Source organism: Lucilia sericata, unplaced genomic scaffold (genome assembly GCF_015586225.1).
Source record: "Lucilia sericata isolate MDLA Ls3-8-SP2 unplaced genomic scaffold, ASM1558622v1 Contig001688F_arrow, whole genome shotgun sequence".
In the NCBI taxonomy this organism is placed as follows: Eukaryota; Metazoa; Arthropoda; class Insecta; order Diptera; family Calliphoridae; genus Lucilia; species Lucilia sericata.
The window spans coordinates 2758-20708 of NW_023995598.1; the positions used below are offsets into that span (position 1 = coordinate 2758).

General features: G+C 32.0%; 2 long non-coding RNA genes across 3 annotated transcripts; both read right to left on the reverse strand.

Moving 5' to 3' along the window:
- Positions 1–2050: 2050 nt before the first annotated feature.
- On the reverse strand, positions 2051–3265 carry LOC119612430. Its single transcript, XR_005232141.1, has 2 exons — positions 2159–3265; positions 2051–2090 (listed from the first exon to the last, which is right to left on the reverse strand). It is a non-coding gene; the product is annotated as an uncharacterized LOC119612430 (long non-coding RNA).
- Positions 3266–4990: 1725 nt separating this feature from the next.
- LOC119612431 lies at positions 4991–12710 on the reverse strand. Of its 2 annotated transcripts, XR_005232143.1 has the most exons (4): positions 12351–12710; positions 12040–12287; positions 10951–11051; positions 4991–5323 (listed from the first exon to the last, which is right to left on the reverse strand). It is a non-coding gene; the product is annotated as an uncharacterized LOC119612431 (long non-coding RNA). The 2 variants fall into 2 exon arrangements; XR_005232142.1 differs by having other exon boundaries at positions 12040–12710.
- Between the last annotated feature and the right edge of the window lie 5241 nt (positions 12711–17951).

The window sequence follows — 17951 nt, forward strand, 5'->3', positions numbered from 1 at the left end:
CTATTATTTTATATGTTTGCAGGATTTTACCCATTGAAGAATTTTTCTTAACACTACATGTATAATCTTCAGAAAATTGTGTTTTCAACAATAATTTGAGTGCATAATCTAAAAGTGTTGCTGCAATACCTGATGACGCAATGGCTAAGGCAATATTCTTTTGTGATCGAACTTTAGCTAAAATTAATGAGATGAGAAAGGTTTCTCCGGTTCCTCCTGGCGCATCAATGAAATAAAATCCTCCTTGTAAGAAATAATTATTAAGAAATAATATATGTACATAAATATCATTAATTAATAAAATACTTTAAATATCAAACTTTCTTTGTCTTATTACTTTATGGTTTTGGATAGTGACAAACAAATATTAATAAAATTTTTTTAAACAAAAAATGCATATCAATATATTTTGGAAATTTTTTATTTTATATCGACATACATACATACATACATACATACATACGTACATACATACATACATACATACATACATACATACATACATACATACATACATACATACATACATACATACATACATACATACATACATACATACATACATACATACATACATACATACATACATACATACATACATACATACATACATACATACATACATACATACATACATACATACATACATACATACATACATACATACATACATACATGCCGAAAGTCCGCTCTTTTTTCTAAAAAATGTTCTATTAGTTTCCCATATAAACCAATTTTTGTATTTTATTAATATGGGAGGTACTGCTCCCCTCATGGGTAGTCCGCCAATTTATTTCCCAAAATGTTTACATGGATGTTAAAGTTACTCGTGGAAATTTTTAATATTCTAACTATAATAGTTTCCAAGATAAACGAATTTTTGTATTTAATTTATATGGGAGGTGCCACGCCCCCTAATGCTAATCCGCCCACTTTTTGTCTTAAATAATTATATTAATACTAAAGTTGCTCCGACAAAATTTGAAGACTCTAACTATTATATTATCTCAGATATACTAATTTAATATTTTCTTAATATGGGCGTGGCACGTCGCCCACATGAAATTTCAACATAAAAAGTAGCCTATAGTTCCTTCCAGGCATACAGGAAGAAACTGTGAAAATTTCAGGAAAATCGGTCTAGCCGTTTAGCAGTCTATAAAGCACAAACAAACAAACAAACATACATACATATATACATACATACAAACACACTTTCATTTTTATATATATAGATAAATAATAAAATGTCCCTAATATATGAACAAAATATTCATTGGCATTTTGCGAGAAAATGGTGGGTGATAGAAAAAAACAGATATCAGATTCGGTTTAGCAGCTAAAAATACATTAAAGTCAGTCGAATTGGTACTAACATTTTTTGCAAACCTTCATTCCATTGGCCTGTGAAATTATGTTAATTTGTAAAACTACGAAAAATTATTTTGTGTACACTTTTAATGTCAATATATATTTTAGACTTACCTTACCACTAATTGTACTGCACTATTTTTAAAAGCTTCTGAGTCACTCAAAAACCCCAAAGGGGCGGTGACTTTACCCATTAGCAAACGGTCAGGCAAAATCCATGGTATTGTAAATAGTTACTGGAATCAAACGAGCTGCATATTTTGTAAGCCAATCAACTATATAAAAATCTTGTCTTCTATTGGTAAAATATCTTATTCATCCACTAATAACGCTGTAGTTACTTTCCTATGCGAAACGCTTTTCCAACAATGTATGTGCATGTTCCCAAGACAATGTTTTGCCTACAATTGTCTATATACATATATGAACATTTTTTTCTCCACAATACTTGATAACTGAATGCTTATTTTCGGAGTATCTTCGACTGTTTTATATAAATTTATAAGTATTCAACACATCTCTTACATACTCATTTTTCACCTTTCTGTTCTTAATATACTTTTTCGAGGGAGTACTTTCAGATGATTCCTTATTTTTTTTTTCGTTGGAGTATGATAAACATCGTTTTGGTTACGCACTACATCCTTGGCAGAAGAAATATATCGTTCATGATGTGCCATAGCCAGTAGATCTTCGTCCAAGGAAGCAAGGAACGACATCTTTAAAATTAAATTAGAAATGAGCATGATTTGAAGAATATGTAGCAATAAATAATAAATTTAATTACCTTTCGGACAATCTCAGTTTGATTTTCATCTCGTTTGGCGGCTGTTGTGGATCCAGGCTACCTTTAACAAGTAGATAGTTGAGACAATTCGAATCTGTAGTGGCATCAGCACCCCCTTTGTCTAAACTAAAATTTATTTTGGCAACTGCTGTTCTTGATCGTGTTGTTACTTAAACATTTTGTACTGCCAATGGCAAATCATGCAAATAATTTGCAGAGAGTTCATCTTTTTCTCTGCGACAGATTACGATTGTTATGAGGGATACTTTGTTTTCAGCATTAAAGTAGTTTAAGTTCTAAAATTCCACAGTATTTTCAGTGCTTAATGATGCCCTTTACTTGAGAGGGCATCGACTAGTCACTACCGATGGGCGTCTACTTTTTTCTATTATGGATTATTCCATGGCAAAATAATTTGTCCAGTTTGTTTTTTCAACTTTAGCAGTCGTTTTTAAAACAATAACAAAAAGCCATCACTATACCCCCAAAGGTAGGTGAATAACAAGGAATATTTTGGAAGTCAACAAGTATTTATCCTCTAATGTTTATATTTAACGCAATCATTTAAAATAAAACTAAACATCTCTAGCATGATGTAATAACTTAGTGAATCCTGATCTCTAGTATATTTTCCCAAATAAAAGGTTTTTGAATGCAACTTTAACAGTCCTTTAGCCCATTCCGCAAGAGCAACGCCATGTAGATAATCCGGATTAAATGAATACGAGATGACAATAGTCAATTTATTTTCAATAGCAGTTGGCGGTAACATGGCAGCCAGCAGTTCGCAGCGGGAAAAAGTGGCAGTAAAGAGGCCTTCCTAAAGGCATTATCCACTAGTTCCATGAAACGTATACTAGTTCCGAAACAACTTCTTAGAATCTGTTTAAAAATGTTGCGAGTGTATTTTCGTTTTGTATGTGGGCCTCGTTGTTTTTAAAACGGTGATTTGTTTTCTGTATGAATTTTTGTTTAGTTCTTTAAGTTTGTTGTTTGTAGTTTTTTTTGTGTTTGTTACCTTTTTTTTCTCTTTTTTTTAGGCAGCATTGTTTCTTTTCTTTGTGGTTTTGTAGAGTCCGGTCCTGGTAACGATGGCCCAGTGGTAGGAGTTCTTTTTGTTTTGTTGAACTTAATTTTTTTTTGATTGTTTATTTTATTATTTTCACATAGATGTTTTTGTTTATGTTTGCTCAGTTTTATTGGTGGTTGAATGTCAGCTGTTCATTACTGGAAGTCCATTATGGAAAATGAGCTTTTGCATGCAGAGTTGTATAAAAAGAGTAAAAACAAGATTGAATTTATAGGTAGATTTGTAGTTTATCCGAAGGAAGAGAAAAGTTAAACGATTTTTCTCTGCGAAATTGCTTGTAATGAGTTCAAGGCCATAGGAAATAAGTTAATGACCCGATGTAATCGTGAGAATTGCTTGTATGGTAATGTTATTTTTCGGTACTTGTTTTTTATGTACTAGTTTTGTTGTTTTGTAACAACTAAACGTTTTTATTTTATGTTACACGAAACATTTTTTTGAACATTAAGATCACTAAAATAGAAAACCTCAAGCTGTGAAGTATTAAGTGAACGTTACTAAGTTAAAAGCTTAAATACTTGAATTTTTTAAATTATCAAATTTTAAATTGAAAAACTATTGTGAAACAATTGAAGAGATTTATACTTTATACTATATTTATTATATTTATTTTATTATTTGTGACTAGAAAATTAGAGAAGAAAGTAAGTTTTGATTATACAAAGTTACGAAAGTGTTTCAATCCTAATTAATGTGGAAAGTTTTATAGAAATCCTTTTTGCCCAGAGGAATTATATGATAAATTGCTTGAGTAAGAGTTTGAATTGCAATTGATTGGAAAAGCTACAACACACTTTTGCGAAGTTGGAATAGGAGTCACAGAAGAACTAACGTAAGCCATTTCATGTCAGAGCAAATAGAAGAGAAAAGGTAACGAAAACTATTTTTTTTTTATATAATTAACAGTGCATGTTTAAAAGTGGCATCCTAAAATTAAATTAAAACTTTGGTTTGGCGAATAATGACCCATTAGCCAGGAAAGCTCTATATAAAGCTCTTTATACAGTCCTCAGTAAAGCTCACAATTAAGAGTCTAGGGTAAAAAGGGTAGCAAATTCTCAAACCCATGTTAAAAGCTTATTGATATTGAAAAACTAAAGACCCAATGGGAAATCTGATGAATATAACTGTTCTCAGTAGTGTTTAAGTTCTCAGTAGTGTTTAAGTTAGTAATTAGTTTTAAGTGTATTTAAATAACGTTTATTGTAATTTAAGTTTTTTTTTTTTTTTTTTTTTGTTAGTGAAATCGAATCATTGTGAGAGGGATCGTTAGATGTAATTTCAAATTCGAGAAATCAGAAAATTAGAAAAAGTGTCTAATATTGTTTAAAATCGAGAAGTACCTCAGAGAGCTCTTTTAGGGAAAATTATTTCTTTTGGTTGCAACATATCGGTCAGGCAGAAGATTTTGAGAGGCCTGTTTTTGTTTAATATCTGTACGATCCTATCGTAAGTTTAAGTGTCTAATTTTTTTTGTATGTTTATATATGTATTTATTTAGTTTGTGTTTTATGGTTTAATTTTTTTATAGTTATAAGTTTTAGTATATGATTTTTTTTTATAGAAAGTGGCAAGAATCATTTTAGGGCAATTTGTATTTATAAGAATGATTTAATAAGAAAAAAATGCCAAGAAAATATATGTATTACATGAATTAGAATTTTAAGAATTTGTTCAGTTTTTTTTTTGAATAAGATAGGTTTAGCTTCAAATATGTTTTAATAAATATTATATATAGCAGTAATGAATAAAATTGAGTAAATACGTTATTGGGATTATTGAATGATAGGACGTGATGGACGGATTATGGGGTCCGTAAGATAATGGTAAGGGATGTAATACGGCCATGGTTGGGATTGGGCGATTGGAGAATATCACCTTTCTCCTATGTGTGTGTTTCGCTCTGTGTATGTTGAATACGTATTTGATTTGCTGTTCAATTGTAAGTTATTTTGTAGCGGACCTTGGTCATCAAAAGGGTTGAGAATCACGCCCCGAGGTGATGCCGCGTGAGCTAGTAGGGTGGTGGAATCCAGTGGCCAACAGAAGGTTCGTAACAGAATATGGCGCCCAAACTGAAAATAGAATGAAAGTAATTAGTGTAGATGACCAAAACACTAGGCAATATACTACTAGAATAATTAAAATAGCCCTACGTACAATTTCCCAGATATGCTGATAAAAATGAATGGTCGCAGCCGTTTTTGTGTAGTTATTCAGAAAGTCAGTTGTGCGACAGAATTTCAGTTTTATTAGAATACTGGGTAAATTTGCACGACCTATTCAGACGAAGATATGGTGTATTCTTAGTAAATGGAATAGAATTCATTCTAAACGTTTACCATAATTCGTGTTTTGTTTATTAATTTGTATTAGTTCCGTTTGAAGTTTTTTTTTTTTGTGGAGCAGTTGCAATGGCCACATCGACAGCCGCATTGGTTATGAAACTGGTGGTCAGTTGTGTCGATGGAAATTGTTTACTGGCCTCTGGTGATTACAGATTTAAAGTAATACTAGAGCACAGAAGAAACTGTTTAGTTATGAATGATCCTTTTTTTTAACTTATTGATTTAGCGAAACATTTACATACATAGCTCAGGAATCAAATATTATTAACCGTCAAACCGTCGCCATTCAATAATCCCTAGTTTAGTATTTTATAGCAAATTTGAATTTAAATTATATTTATTAAAATTTATTGTTTTGTTTATCTGTATTTGATCTAGTCAAATATTTGATAGTTTTGTATCGTTTTTGTTGTATTTTTTTTATTATTTTTGTTTTTGGTAATTAATTATTATTATATTTTAAGTTTTTTTTTATTATTTTATTATTATTTTTTTTATTTTTATGTCCTTTTTTTATTAGGTATTTGTGTATTTAATCCATATATATTATAACCATTTGTTTTTAGCCAATATTATTTATCGTTATTTTTATTTTAGTTTGGTAATTTAACAAAATCCAAATAGATTTGAAATATCAAGCTGATTTGAGATATGAACAGGGAAGATAGGATACAAACAAGGAATAGGAAAAGGTCAATGCCAAATACAAATTTAAATAATTCCACGATAATTAAACATAAGCATAGAAGATTTGATAATAATAGAATACAAATGGCTGAGAACGAAAACTTTAGGGATTTATCTTTTACTATTAATATAACATCAAATCAACCCAATAATACATCCGTTGCAAATGATGCACAGGGTCCTTCGACAAGTGTCCCAAATGTTGCCATAGGTCCTGAGGTTAGGGAATTAGTAGTGGATGAAACCTTAATAGTTCAGAGAGCTTTAGAGGAACAGGTAAAAAAAAATGGTACAAGAAGAAATTAGTGAGATTAGAAAATCTGTGGGAGAGTTAACAAAAGTCGTGAGGGAAATGTCAACTCGGACTCATAACTCTGTAGATTCTCAACAATCAACTAATAATAATGTAAATGGTCCGGGAAATTCACATAGAAATGTTTTTTCAGTAGAACCACGGTTCAACTTTCAGGGCGGTCCAAATGGTTTTTGGAATAATGTAAATTATCCACGTCAAATAGGAAATAATGAAAATATTTTGCCAGCGGGGAACATTAACAGTAACACAAACGCTAATCCAATGGTGGGTAATAGGGCTACTCCAGGCAGTCATACAGCTTCTGAAAACAATAATAATGGTAATATAGAGAGAATTAATATACGCGTTGACAAATGGGGAATTGTATACAATGGCAACAATTCCCAATTGAGTATTGAAGATTTCATCTTTCGAATCGAACATCTTCAGGCGCATTATAGCATTAGTTGGGACGAAATATTAAGAGATTTCCACTTACTGGTTACGGGTCCTGCTAAGGATTGGTACTGGCTACTTATCCGTACCCATGGAGTGATGAAATGGCCAACTTTGCGCTGTGAATTGTATAATCAATATAGGACAAACACCTCGAATCTGGAAATAATAAGAGATTTGGTGGAAAGGAAGCAACAGCCAAATGAATCTCTGGAGTTGTTTTTTCAGGAAATGTGTAAAATGAGAGCTCGTCTTGTACAGCCTATTCCCGAATTTGATATGATCAAAATAATGAAAAGAAATGTCAAGGAAAGTGTGGCAAGAATTGTTTATCCTATTCCCGTCTCATCTGTGGAACAATTGCGTGTCGAATGTTTGGAAGCAGAAAGAAATTTTCCGAAAAAAGAATTACGCAACAATATTCAACAGCAAAGGCACATAAGAAGCGTAAACGAAGTCACGGATATTGAACCGAGTTTGGAAGAAGTAGCAGCTGTACAACTAACAGGTCAAGGACAATTTTTGAAGTGCTGGAACTGCAAAATGATAGGACACGGTTTTCGTGATTGTAATTCGGCTGAGAGAACATTGTTTTGTTACCGGTGTGGTAAGCCATTGCACCTAAATGTCCTGATTGTCAACAGGGAAACCGGATGAGGGACTTGGGAAAGAGCGGGGACCCACGTCCACCAAAAAACCCTGCAAAAAACCCGAAATGAGACATATGATACCATTGGAAATGAGAAAGCAATATTATAACAAAATAAGATCAAGAATCTTCGAGGAAAACGGCGTACGGAAACCATTAACAAAACGCATTAAAAGAATTAGGGAACTTTATAAGATTAAGCGAGAAAGAAATAAGTGTATAATAGAATCATTAAGTAGAGCAGGAAACGGAAGTGAAGACAATAGAATTTATTTAGATGTAGTAATTGAAAGTAAAGAAATGACAGGCCTTTTAGATAGTGGAGCATCTGTCAGTATCCTAGGAAAGAATTGTAGGGAGATAGTAGAGGAGTTAAATTTAGAAATTACACCTTTATGCTATGGTGTTAAGACCGCTAGTGGTCAGCACTACAGGGTATTGGGTAAATTTAATGCATCCATACAGTACAAAGGACAGAAAAATAATATCCTTCTGTACCTTTGTCCAGACTTGGAGTAATCTTTATATTTGGGCATTGATTTTTGGCGGATGTTCAATTTGGCTCCTGACGTGATTGGTGTAGAAGAAGTTGAGGTCAGTAAAATTATCGATGATTTTGTAGACTTTGAAAAGGAAAATAAGTTGGGTGTTCATGACTTAACGGAGGACCAAAAACGTAGACTAGACGACGTAATAAGAAAATTTGATACGTTTGAGTCGAAAGGTTTGGGTCAAACTACCTTAGAAAGACACCAGATCAAGTTAGTTGACGGAGCAGAGCCAGTAAAGGATAAATATTATCCGATTTCTCCGGCCGTACAAGAAATCACATACAAAGAAATAGACAACATGCTTAAATTGAAAGTAATAGAACCCGTGGAATAATAAGATTACGATAGTTAGGAAAACGGGTAAGAACAGATTGTGTCTCGATGCAAGAAAGCTTAATAGTTTAACAATAAAAGATGCATATCCTCTGCAGAATATTGATGGGATTCTTAGCCGGATCGACGAAACTTATTTTATAAGTAGCGTCGATCTCAAATATGCATTTTGGCAGATCGAGTTGGAGCCAGAGAGCAGGCCTTACACCGCATTTACAGTTGCTGGAAGGCCGCTTTATCAATTTAGAGTAATGCCATTCGGCCTTTGTAATGCGGCTCAGCGCTTGTGTCGATTAATGGATAGAGTTATCCCACAAGAGCTTAAGGATAACGTGTTTATTTATTTAGATGACCTTTTGATTATTTCCAATGATTTTGACAAGCACGGAGAACGGATCCGGATAAAGTTAAATCGATAACGGAAATGAAAATACCAAGATCCATAAGAGAAGTTCGTAGCTTCTTGGGTACCGCTGGCTGGTATCGCCGCTTTATAAAAAACTTTTCCGTAATAGCCGCACCATTAACAGATACTCTGAAGAAGGCAAACAAATTTGTAATGACTCCAGAGGCAGTTGAAGCTTTCGATAAACTCAAGAGAGCATTAACCTCTGCACCTGTCCTTCGACATGCTGACTTTACAAAAAGATTCTTTATACAATGCGATGCATGTGATTATGGAATCGGTGCAGTGCTTTACCAGATACATGGAGAAAAAGAGGAGCATCCTATTGCATTTTTTTCCCAGAAGCTAAACGGTTGTCAGCGAAATTACACAGTTACTGAGAAGGAGTGTTTAGCTGCCATAATGGCGGTTAAGAAATTCAGGCAATATATTGAAATGATGCCATTTACAATTGTGACAGACCACGCCAGTCTAAAATGGCTCATGTCGTTAAAAGATCTCACGGGAAGATTGGCTAGGTGGTCTTTACAATTGCAGGCATTTGATTTCCAAATAAAGCATAGAAAAGACTCCGAGAAAATAGTAGCAGATATGCTATCAAGGCTGCCCAATATTGATGAGATTGACATAACTGATCTGCTAGGATTTGAAACCACCGAATTTGAAAGCCATGAATACAAAGATTTAGCAGCCCATATAGAAAAAACGCCGAAATGTTGCCTGATCTGAAGGTTGAAAATGGGCTAGTATACAAGAAGACTTATGATCAGAATGAGGAAGAGTCTCCGTGGAAAATGTGGATTCCAGCGACAATTACTAATGCTATTATAGAAAATGCACATTCAACACTAATAACAGCTCACGGAGGAGTTACAAAACATTGGAAAGGTTGAAGAGATTTTTTTACTGGCCGAAAATGACGATACAAGTGAAAAATTTTATAGCAAATTGCCAAATATGCAAGGAAACTAAACCTAACAATATAAACATGAGACCGGAGATAGGACAGCAAGTGGTAACTGAAAGACCCTTTCAAATACTATATATAGATTTCATGGGAAAATATCCCAGGTCTAAAAAGGGAAACTGCTATATCTTTATAGTTATGGATCATTTTACGAAATTTATATATTTAAAAGCAATGAAAGAAGCCACAACCGCAAATATCATTAACTTCCTTGTCACCGAGATATTTCACAAATTTGGAGTGCCTGAAGTGTTGCACAGCGATAACGGTAGCCAATTTATGGCTAAAAGTTTTGAAAGCCTAATGAATCTTTACAAGATACAACATCTTAAAACTGCTGTATATTCACCACAGAGCAATGCAAGCGAACGGGTGAACCAATCGGTCTTATCGGCGATACGAGCATACCTGGATAAAGATCACCGCGACTGGGACATGTATTTGTCCGAGATTGAATGTGCCCTAAGAACTTCGGTACATACTGCCACAGGTGTTACGCCGTTTTTCGCTTTATTTGGGTATCACATGTTTAGCAATGGGGCGGATTACAAATTAAGTAGGAAACTTAAGTCGCTAACGGACCATGAAATAGTGCAAATGAATGTTAATGATAGAATGCAATTGATCAGGGAAAAGATGCAGCAGAATATGGCTAAGGCCTATGAGAGAAGCGCCGAGAGATACAACAGGGGAACGAGAATTGTAAAGTTTATCCCAGGGCAAGAGGTATATCGACGTAACAATATTTTGAGCAACTTTGGAAAGAACATAAACTCAAAATTCTGTAGGAAATTTTTAAAATGTAGAGTGGTAAAGGCTATCGGGAATAACATGTATGAACTGGAGACACTCCAGGGAAAATCACTGGGTGTGTATCATTCAAAAGATATCAAAATATAGCCGAAAAACAGAATAGTGCAATGATTAAACTTTTATAACTTCTAGTACTAGTGTGAACTTGGCCTATTTATGTATTGTACTACAATCTATGTTAAGAAAATCTAACTTACCAGAATTATGCGGCAAATAAAGTTTTGGTTGTTCTTATGATGTTGTGCAGTCCCTTATTTTTGTTAATATGATTCCACATGATGCCAAATCAAATTTTAGACTGTAACGATAGTTATGAAAAGGATTAAACAAAGTAAAAACTTATGTAAATAGTAATATATATACTTCCCGTAGTCAATTTTCGGATAATGTATTCGTTATCGTCAATAACATTTCATAATGAAAGTTAATGGAAGTTTCAACATGTGTGTAGGTGAAGTTCGCGACGTTAACAGGAATGATAGGGGTGTTTCCAAGTTAAGTTGCACAGATTCTAGCAGTATTAAATAATTGACGATCCAATATGATGGTGAATGTATATAGTATGTAAGGATGATTGTTTTTAATATTTTGCGCCAAAGGTGCTACAGTTGGTCAAGAACCAATTACAAGAATTGGAATTTATTTGTTTGTCAGAATCTGTAGCAATGTTGGGGAGCCACTATGCATTTTCCTTGTGAAAAAAGCAATAGTAGGCGAGTTTTTATCTTTATGCATGTTATATATTATCCGAAGACAATAGATTGATGTATGGCAAAATCTGAGTGGATAAATAGAAAAATAACTGAGTGCAATATTGAGATTTTTCCAGGGCTGTGATATTTTATATAGTGCAATATTAGAATAGAATTAATTATTTATTTATTTATTTTTTATATATTTTAAATTTTGTTATGTTTTGTCCTAATATTGTATTATATATATATGTATTTATATTACGGTTTTGTGGTGAAATCTACGAAGCACTAGTTATGACTTCTACGTTTTTGTTTTGTTTACTTCTTTTATAGGAAAGATTAACCAATTTAAGTGCAATAATATTTTTATCTGTGATATAGTTTTTTTTTTTTTTTAAGTGCAATATTAGGTTAAGAACACAGTGAAATTATTAATAAAAGTATACGGTATACATGTTTTCGTCCTAATATTGACACTTTTCTATGTCTTTGATTTAATATTGTTTAACACTTAATTTGGTTAAATCATTTAATCACCTGAATGTTCTTGAACGTTCACATCGTTAGTTTTTTTTATTGCATTATTTTTACCTGATATTAGTTGATTCATTGGGACATCAGTAGGGATTGTGATACCCAAATTGCCACCATTGGAAATAGTTAAGTGTTAATGTCCGGCTGATAGAATCTCAGGGTGTGGGAGTTCCCCACGTTGGTCACGCTGAAACTTAGCCGCACACCGCTCCCTCTGACTCTCATCAGCGGCATCTGAGTTTTGTTGCGGGTGTATTTTCGTTTTGTATGTGGGCCTCGTTGTTTTTAAAACGTTAATTTGTTTTCTGTATGAATTTTTGTTTAGTTCTTTAAGTTTGTTGTTTGTAGTTTTTTTTTATGTTTGTTACCTTTTTTTTCTCTTTTTTTTAGGCAGCATTGTTTCTTTCTTTGTGGTTTTGTAGGGTCCGGTCCTGGTAACGATGGCACAGTGGTAGGAGTTCTTTTTGTTTTGTTGAATTTAATTTTTTTGATTGTTTATTTTATTATTTTCACATAGATGTTTTTTGTTTATGTTTGCTCAGTTTTATTGGTGGTTGAATGTCAGCTGTTCATTACTGGAAGTCCATTATGGAAAATGAGCTTTTGCATGCAGAGTTGTATAAAAAGAGTAAAAACAAGGTTGAATTTATAGGTAGATTTGTAGTTTATCCGAAGGAAGAGAAAAGTTAAACGATTTTTCTCTGCGAAATTGCTTGTAATGAGTTCAAGGCCATAGGAAATAAGTTTATGACCCGATGTAATCGTGAGAATTGCTTGTATGGTAATGTTATTTTTCGGTACTTGTTTTTTATGTACTAGTTTTGTTGTTTTGTAACAACTAAACGTTTTTATTTTATGTTACACGAAACATTTTTTTTAACATTAAGATCACTAAAATAGAAAACCTCAAGCTGTGAAGTATTAAGTGAACGTTACTAAGTTAAAAGCTTAAATACTTGAATTTTTTAAATTATCAAATTTTAAATTGAAAACTATTGTGAAACAATTGAAGTGATTTTATAATTTATACTATATTTATTATATTTATTTATTATTTGTGACTAGAAAATTAGAGAAGAAAGTAAGTTTTGATTATACAAAGTTACGAAAGTGTTTCAATCCTAATTAACGTGGAAAGTTTTATAGAAATCCTTTTTGCCCAGAGGAATTATATGATAAATTGCTTGAGTAAGAGTTTGAATTGCAATTGATTGGAAAAGCTACAACACACTTTTGCGAAGTTGGAATAGGAGTCACAGAAGAACTAACGTAAGCCATTTCATGTCAGAGCAAATAGAAGAGAAAAGGTAACGAAAACTATTTTTTTTTTATAATTAACAGTGCATGTTTAAAAGTGGCATCCTAAAATTAAATTAAAACTTTGGTTTGGCGATAATGACCATTTAGCAAGGAAAGCTCTATATAAAGCTCTTTATATAGTCCTCAGTAAAGCTCACAATTAAGAGTCTAGGGTAAAAAGGGTAGCAAATTCTCAAACCCATGTTAAAAGCTTATTGATATTGAAAAACTAAAGACCCAATGGGAAATCTGATGAATATAACTGTTCTCAGTAATGTTTAAGTTCTCAGTAGTGTTTAAGTTAGTAATTAGTTTTAAGTGTATTTAAATAACGTTTATTGTAATTTAAGTATTTTTTTTGTTAGTGAAATCGAATCATTGTGAGAGGGATCGTTAGATGTAATTTCAAATTCGAGAAATCAGAAAATTAGAAAAAGTGTCTAATATTGTTTAAAATCGAGAAGTACCTCAGAGAGCTCTTTTAGGGAAAATTATTTCTTTTGGTTGCAACATATCGGTCAGGCAGAAGATTTTGAGAGGCCTGTTTTTGTTTAATATCTGTACGATCCTATCGTAAGTTTAAGTGTCTAATTTTTTTGTATGTTCATATATATGTATTTATTTAGTTTGTGTTTTATGGTTTAATTTTTTTATAGTTATAAGTTTTAGTATATGATTTTTGTTTATAGAAAGTGGCAAGAATCATTTTAGGGCAATTTGTATTTATAAGAATGATTTAATAAGAAAAAAATGCCAAGAAAATATATGTATTACATGAATTAGAATTTTAAGAATTTGTTCAGTTTTTTTTTGAATAAGATAGGTTTAGCTTCAAATATGTTTTAACAAATATTATATACTAGCTAAAACCCGGCGTGCTTTGCTACTCCTGTCGATATAAAATAAAAAATTTCCAAAATATATTGATATGCATTTTTTGTTTATAAAAATTTTATTAATATTTGTTTGTCACTATCCAAAACCATAAAGTAATAAGACAAAGAAAGTTTGATATTTAAAGTATTTTATTAATTAATGATATTTATGTACATATATTATTTCTTAATAATTATTTCTTACAAGGAGGATTTTATTTCATTGATGCGCCAGGAGGAACCGGAGAAACCTTTCTCATCTCATTAATTTTAGCTAAAGTTCGATCACAAAAGAATATTGCCTTAGCCATTGCGTCATCAGGTATTGCAGCAACACTTTTAGATTATGCACTCAAATTATTGTTGAAAACACAATTTTCTGAAGATTATACATGTAGTGTTAAGAAAAATTCTTCAATGGGTAAAATCCTGCAAACATATAAAATAATAGTGTGGAATAAATGCACCATGGCCCACAAAAAATCCTTAGAAGCGCTTGATCGCACTTTAAAGGACATGAGAAGTAATTCTATTGTATTTGGAGGTGCATTAATTCTTTTAGCGGGTGATTTTCGCCGGACACTTCCTGTGATACCTGGTTCAACGCCGGCTGATGAACTCAATGCTTGCCTAAAATCATCATATCTCTGGCAACATGTTCACACGTTAAAATTAACAACAAAACAATTGCTGGATTTAGGAAATGGAAAAATGACAATTGAGCCAACCACAAATTGTGTAAAGTTTCCCTCTAACTTTTGTAGGATCACACAATCAAAGAAAGAGTTAATATATTGTGTTTTTCCAAATCTTCAACGTAATTTCAAAAATAGGCAGTGGTTATGTGAGCGTGCTTTACTGGCACCCAAAAACATTGACGTTAATTGTATCAATAATATTATTTTGAATAGAATCGATGGTAATTTAAAAACATATAAATCCATCGATACTGTTACAAATAATGATGATGTCGTCAATGTATCCCCACGAATTGAAGTTGAAAATTGGCGTTCCAATTATTTTATTGCGAAATATTGATCCACCACGTCTTTGTAATGGTACTCGATTAACAGTTAAAAAATTAATGAACAACTTAATCGAAGCAACGATTACAACTGGCCAATATAAAGGAACGGATGTCTTACTACCTCGGATCTCAATGACAACATCGGAAATGCCATTCGACTTTAAACGGTTGCAATTTCCTACACGTTTGGCATTCGCGATGACAATAAACAAATTTCAGGGTCAATCCCTGCAAGTGTGTGGAATAAATCTCGAAAATCCATGCTTCTCACATGGTCAGCTTTATGTTGCATGCTCGCGAGTTGAGAAACCTTCAGATTTGTATATCTACGCGCCTGAGGGGAAAACGAAAAATATTGTATATCCCAAGGCTTTAGAATAGGAAATAATTATTAAGAAAAATTTTAATTGTAAATATTAAGTCAATTAAATTTTAGTAATTTTGTAATATTTTGTAAATTTATGCTAATGAATAGGAATAAGAAATAATTATTAAGAAATAATATATGTACATAAATATCATTAATTAATAAAATACTTTAAATATCAAACTTTCTTTGTCTTATTACTTTATGGTTTTGGATAGTGACAAACAAATATTAATAAAATTTTTATAAACAAAAAATGTATATGAATATATTTTGAAAATTTTTTATTTTATATCGACAGGAGTAGCAAAGCACGCCGGGTTTTAGCTAGTTAATTAATAAAATACTTTAAATATCAAACTTTCTTTGTCTTATTACTTTATGGTTTTGGATAGTGACAAACAAATATTAATAAAATTTTTATAAACAAAAAATGTATATGAATATATTTTGAAATTTTTTATTTTATATCGACAGGAGTAGCAAAGCACGCCGGGTTTTAGCTAGTTTCAACATAAAAAGTAACCTATAGTTCCTTCCAGAAATACAGGAAGAAACTGTGAAAATTTCAGGAAAATCGGTCCAGCCGTTTAGCAGTCTATAAAGCACAAACAAACATACATACATACATACATACATACATACATACATACATACATACATACATACATACATACATACATACATACATACATACATACATACATACATACATACATACATACATACATACATACATACATACATACATACATACATACATACATACATACATACATACATACATACATACATACATACATACATACATACATACATACATACATACATACATACATACATACATACATACATACATACATACATACATACATACATACATACATACTACATACATACATACATACATACATACATACATACATACATACATACATACATACATACATACATACATACATACATACATACATACATACATACATACATACATACATACATACATACATACATACATACATACATACATACATACATACTACATACATACATACATACATACATACATACATACATACATACATACATACATACATACATGGCGAAAGTCCGCTCTTTTTCTAAAAAATGTTCAGATTAATATTTAAGTTCTTAGTGCAAAATTTGAATGTATTTTATTAATATGGGAGGTACTGCTCCCCTCATGGGTAGTCCGCCAATTTATTTCCCAAAATGTTTACATGGATGTTAAAGTTACTCGTGGAAATTTTTAATATTCTAACTATAATAGTTTCCAAGATAAACGAATTTTTGTATTTAATTTATATGGGAGGTGCCACGCCCCCTAATGCTAATCCGCCCACTTTTTGTCTTAAATAATTATATTGATACTAAAGTTGCTCCGACAAAATTTGAAGACTCTAACTATTATATTATCTCAGATATACTAATTTAATATTTTCTTAATATGGGCGTGGCACGTCGCCCACATGAAATTTCAACATAAAAAGTAGCCTATAGTTCCTTCCAGACATACAAGGAAGAAACTGTGAAAATTTCAGGAAAATCGGTCTAGCCGTTTAGCAGTCTATAAAGCACAAACAAACAAACAAACATACATACATATATACATACATACATACATACATACATACATACATACATACATACATACATACATACATACAAACACACTTTCATTTTTATATATATAGATAGCAGTAATGAATAAAATTGAGTAAATACGTTATTGGGATTATTGAATGATAGGACGTGATGGACGGATTATGGGGTCCGTAAGATAATGGTAAGGGATGTAATACGGCCATGGTTGGGATTGGGCGATTGGAGAATATCACCTTTCTTCCTATGTGTGTGTTTCGCTCTGTGTATGTTGAATACGTATTTGATTTTCTGTTCAATTGTAAGTTATTTTGTAGCGAACCTTGGTCATCAAAAGGGTTGAGAATCACGCCCCGAGGTAATGCCGCGTGAGCTAGTAGGGTGGTGGAATCCAGTGGCCAACAGAAGGTTCGTAACAAAAAATGTCAAAAAGTTAAAAATTCATAAACTTATTTTTATCGAAATTGAAATCGCATTCATATGTATGTATATTTCTGCATATAACTGATTTATAAGGAACTAGCTTGCTGCCCGCTATTCGTTAGCGATAAATTTTTGGCATTAATTAAATTTTGAAAACAACACTTTAAACGATTTTTAATTAATATGGGATATACATATGTAAAAAATTTTCACATATGTATGTTTTAGCAAATTTTTTATTCTCAAAATATCATACAATTGATTAAACTTATTTTTATCACTTCATATCACCTTTTACACTAATTTAAATAAATTCATTTTCATCAACATCCGAGATTTTGGATTAACAGGACAG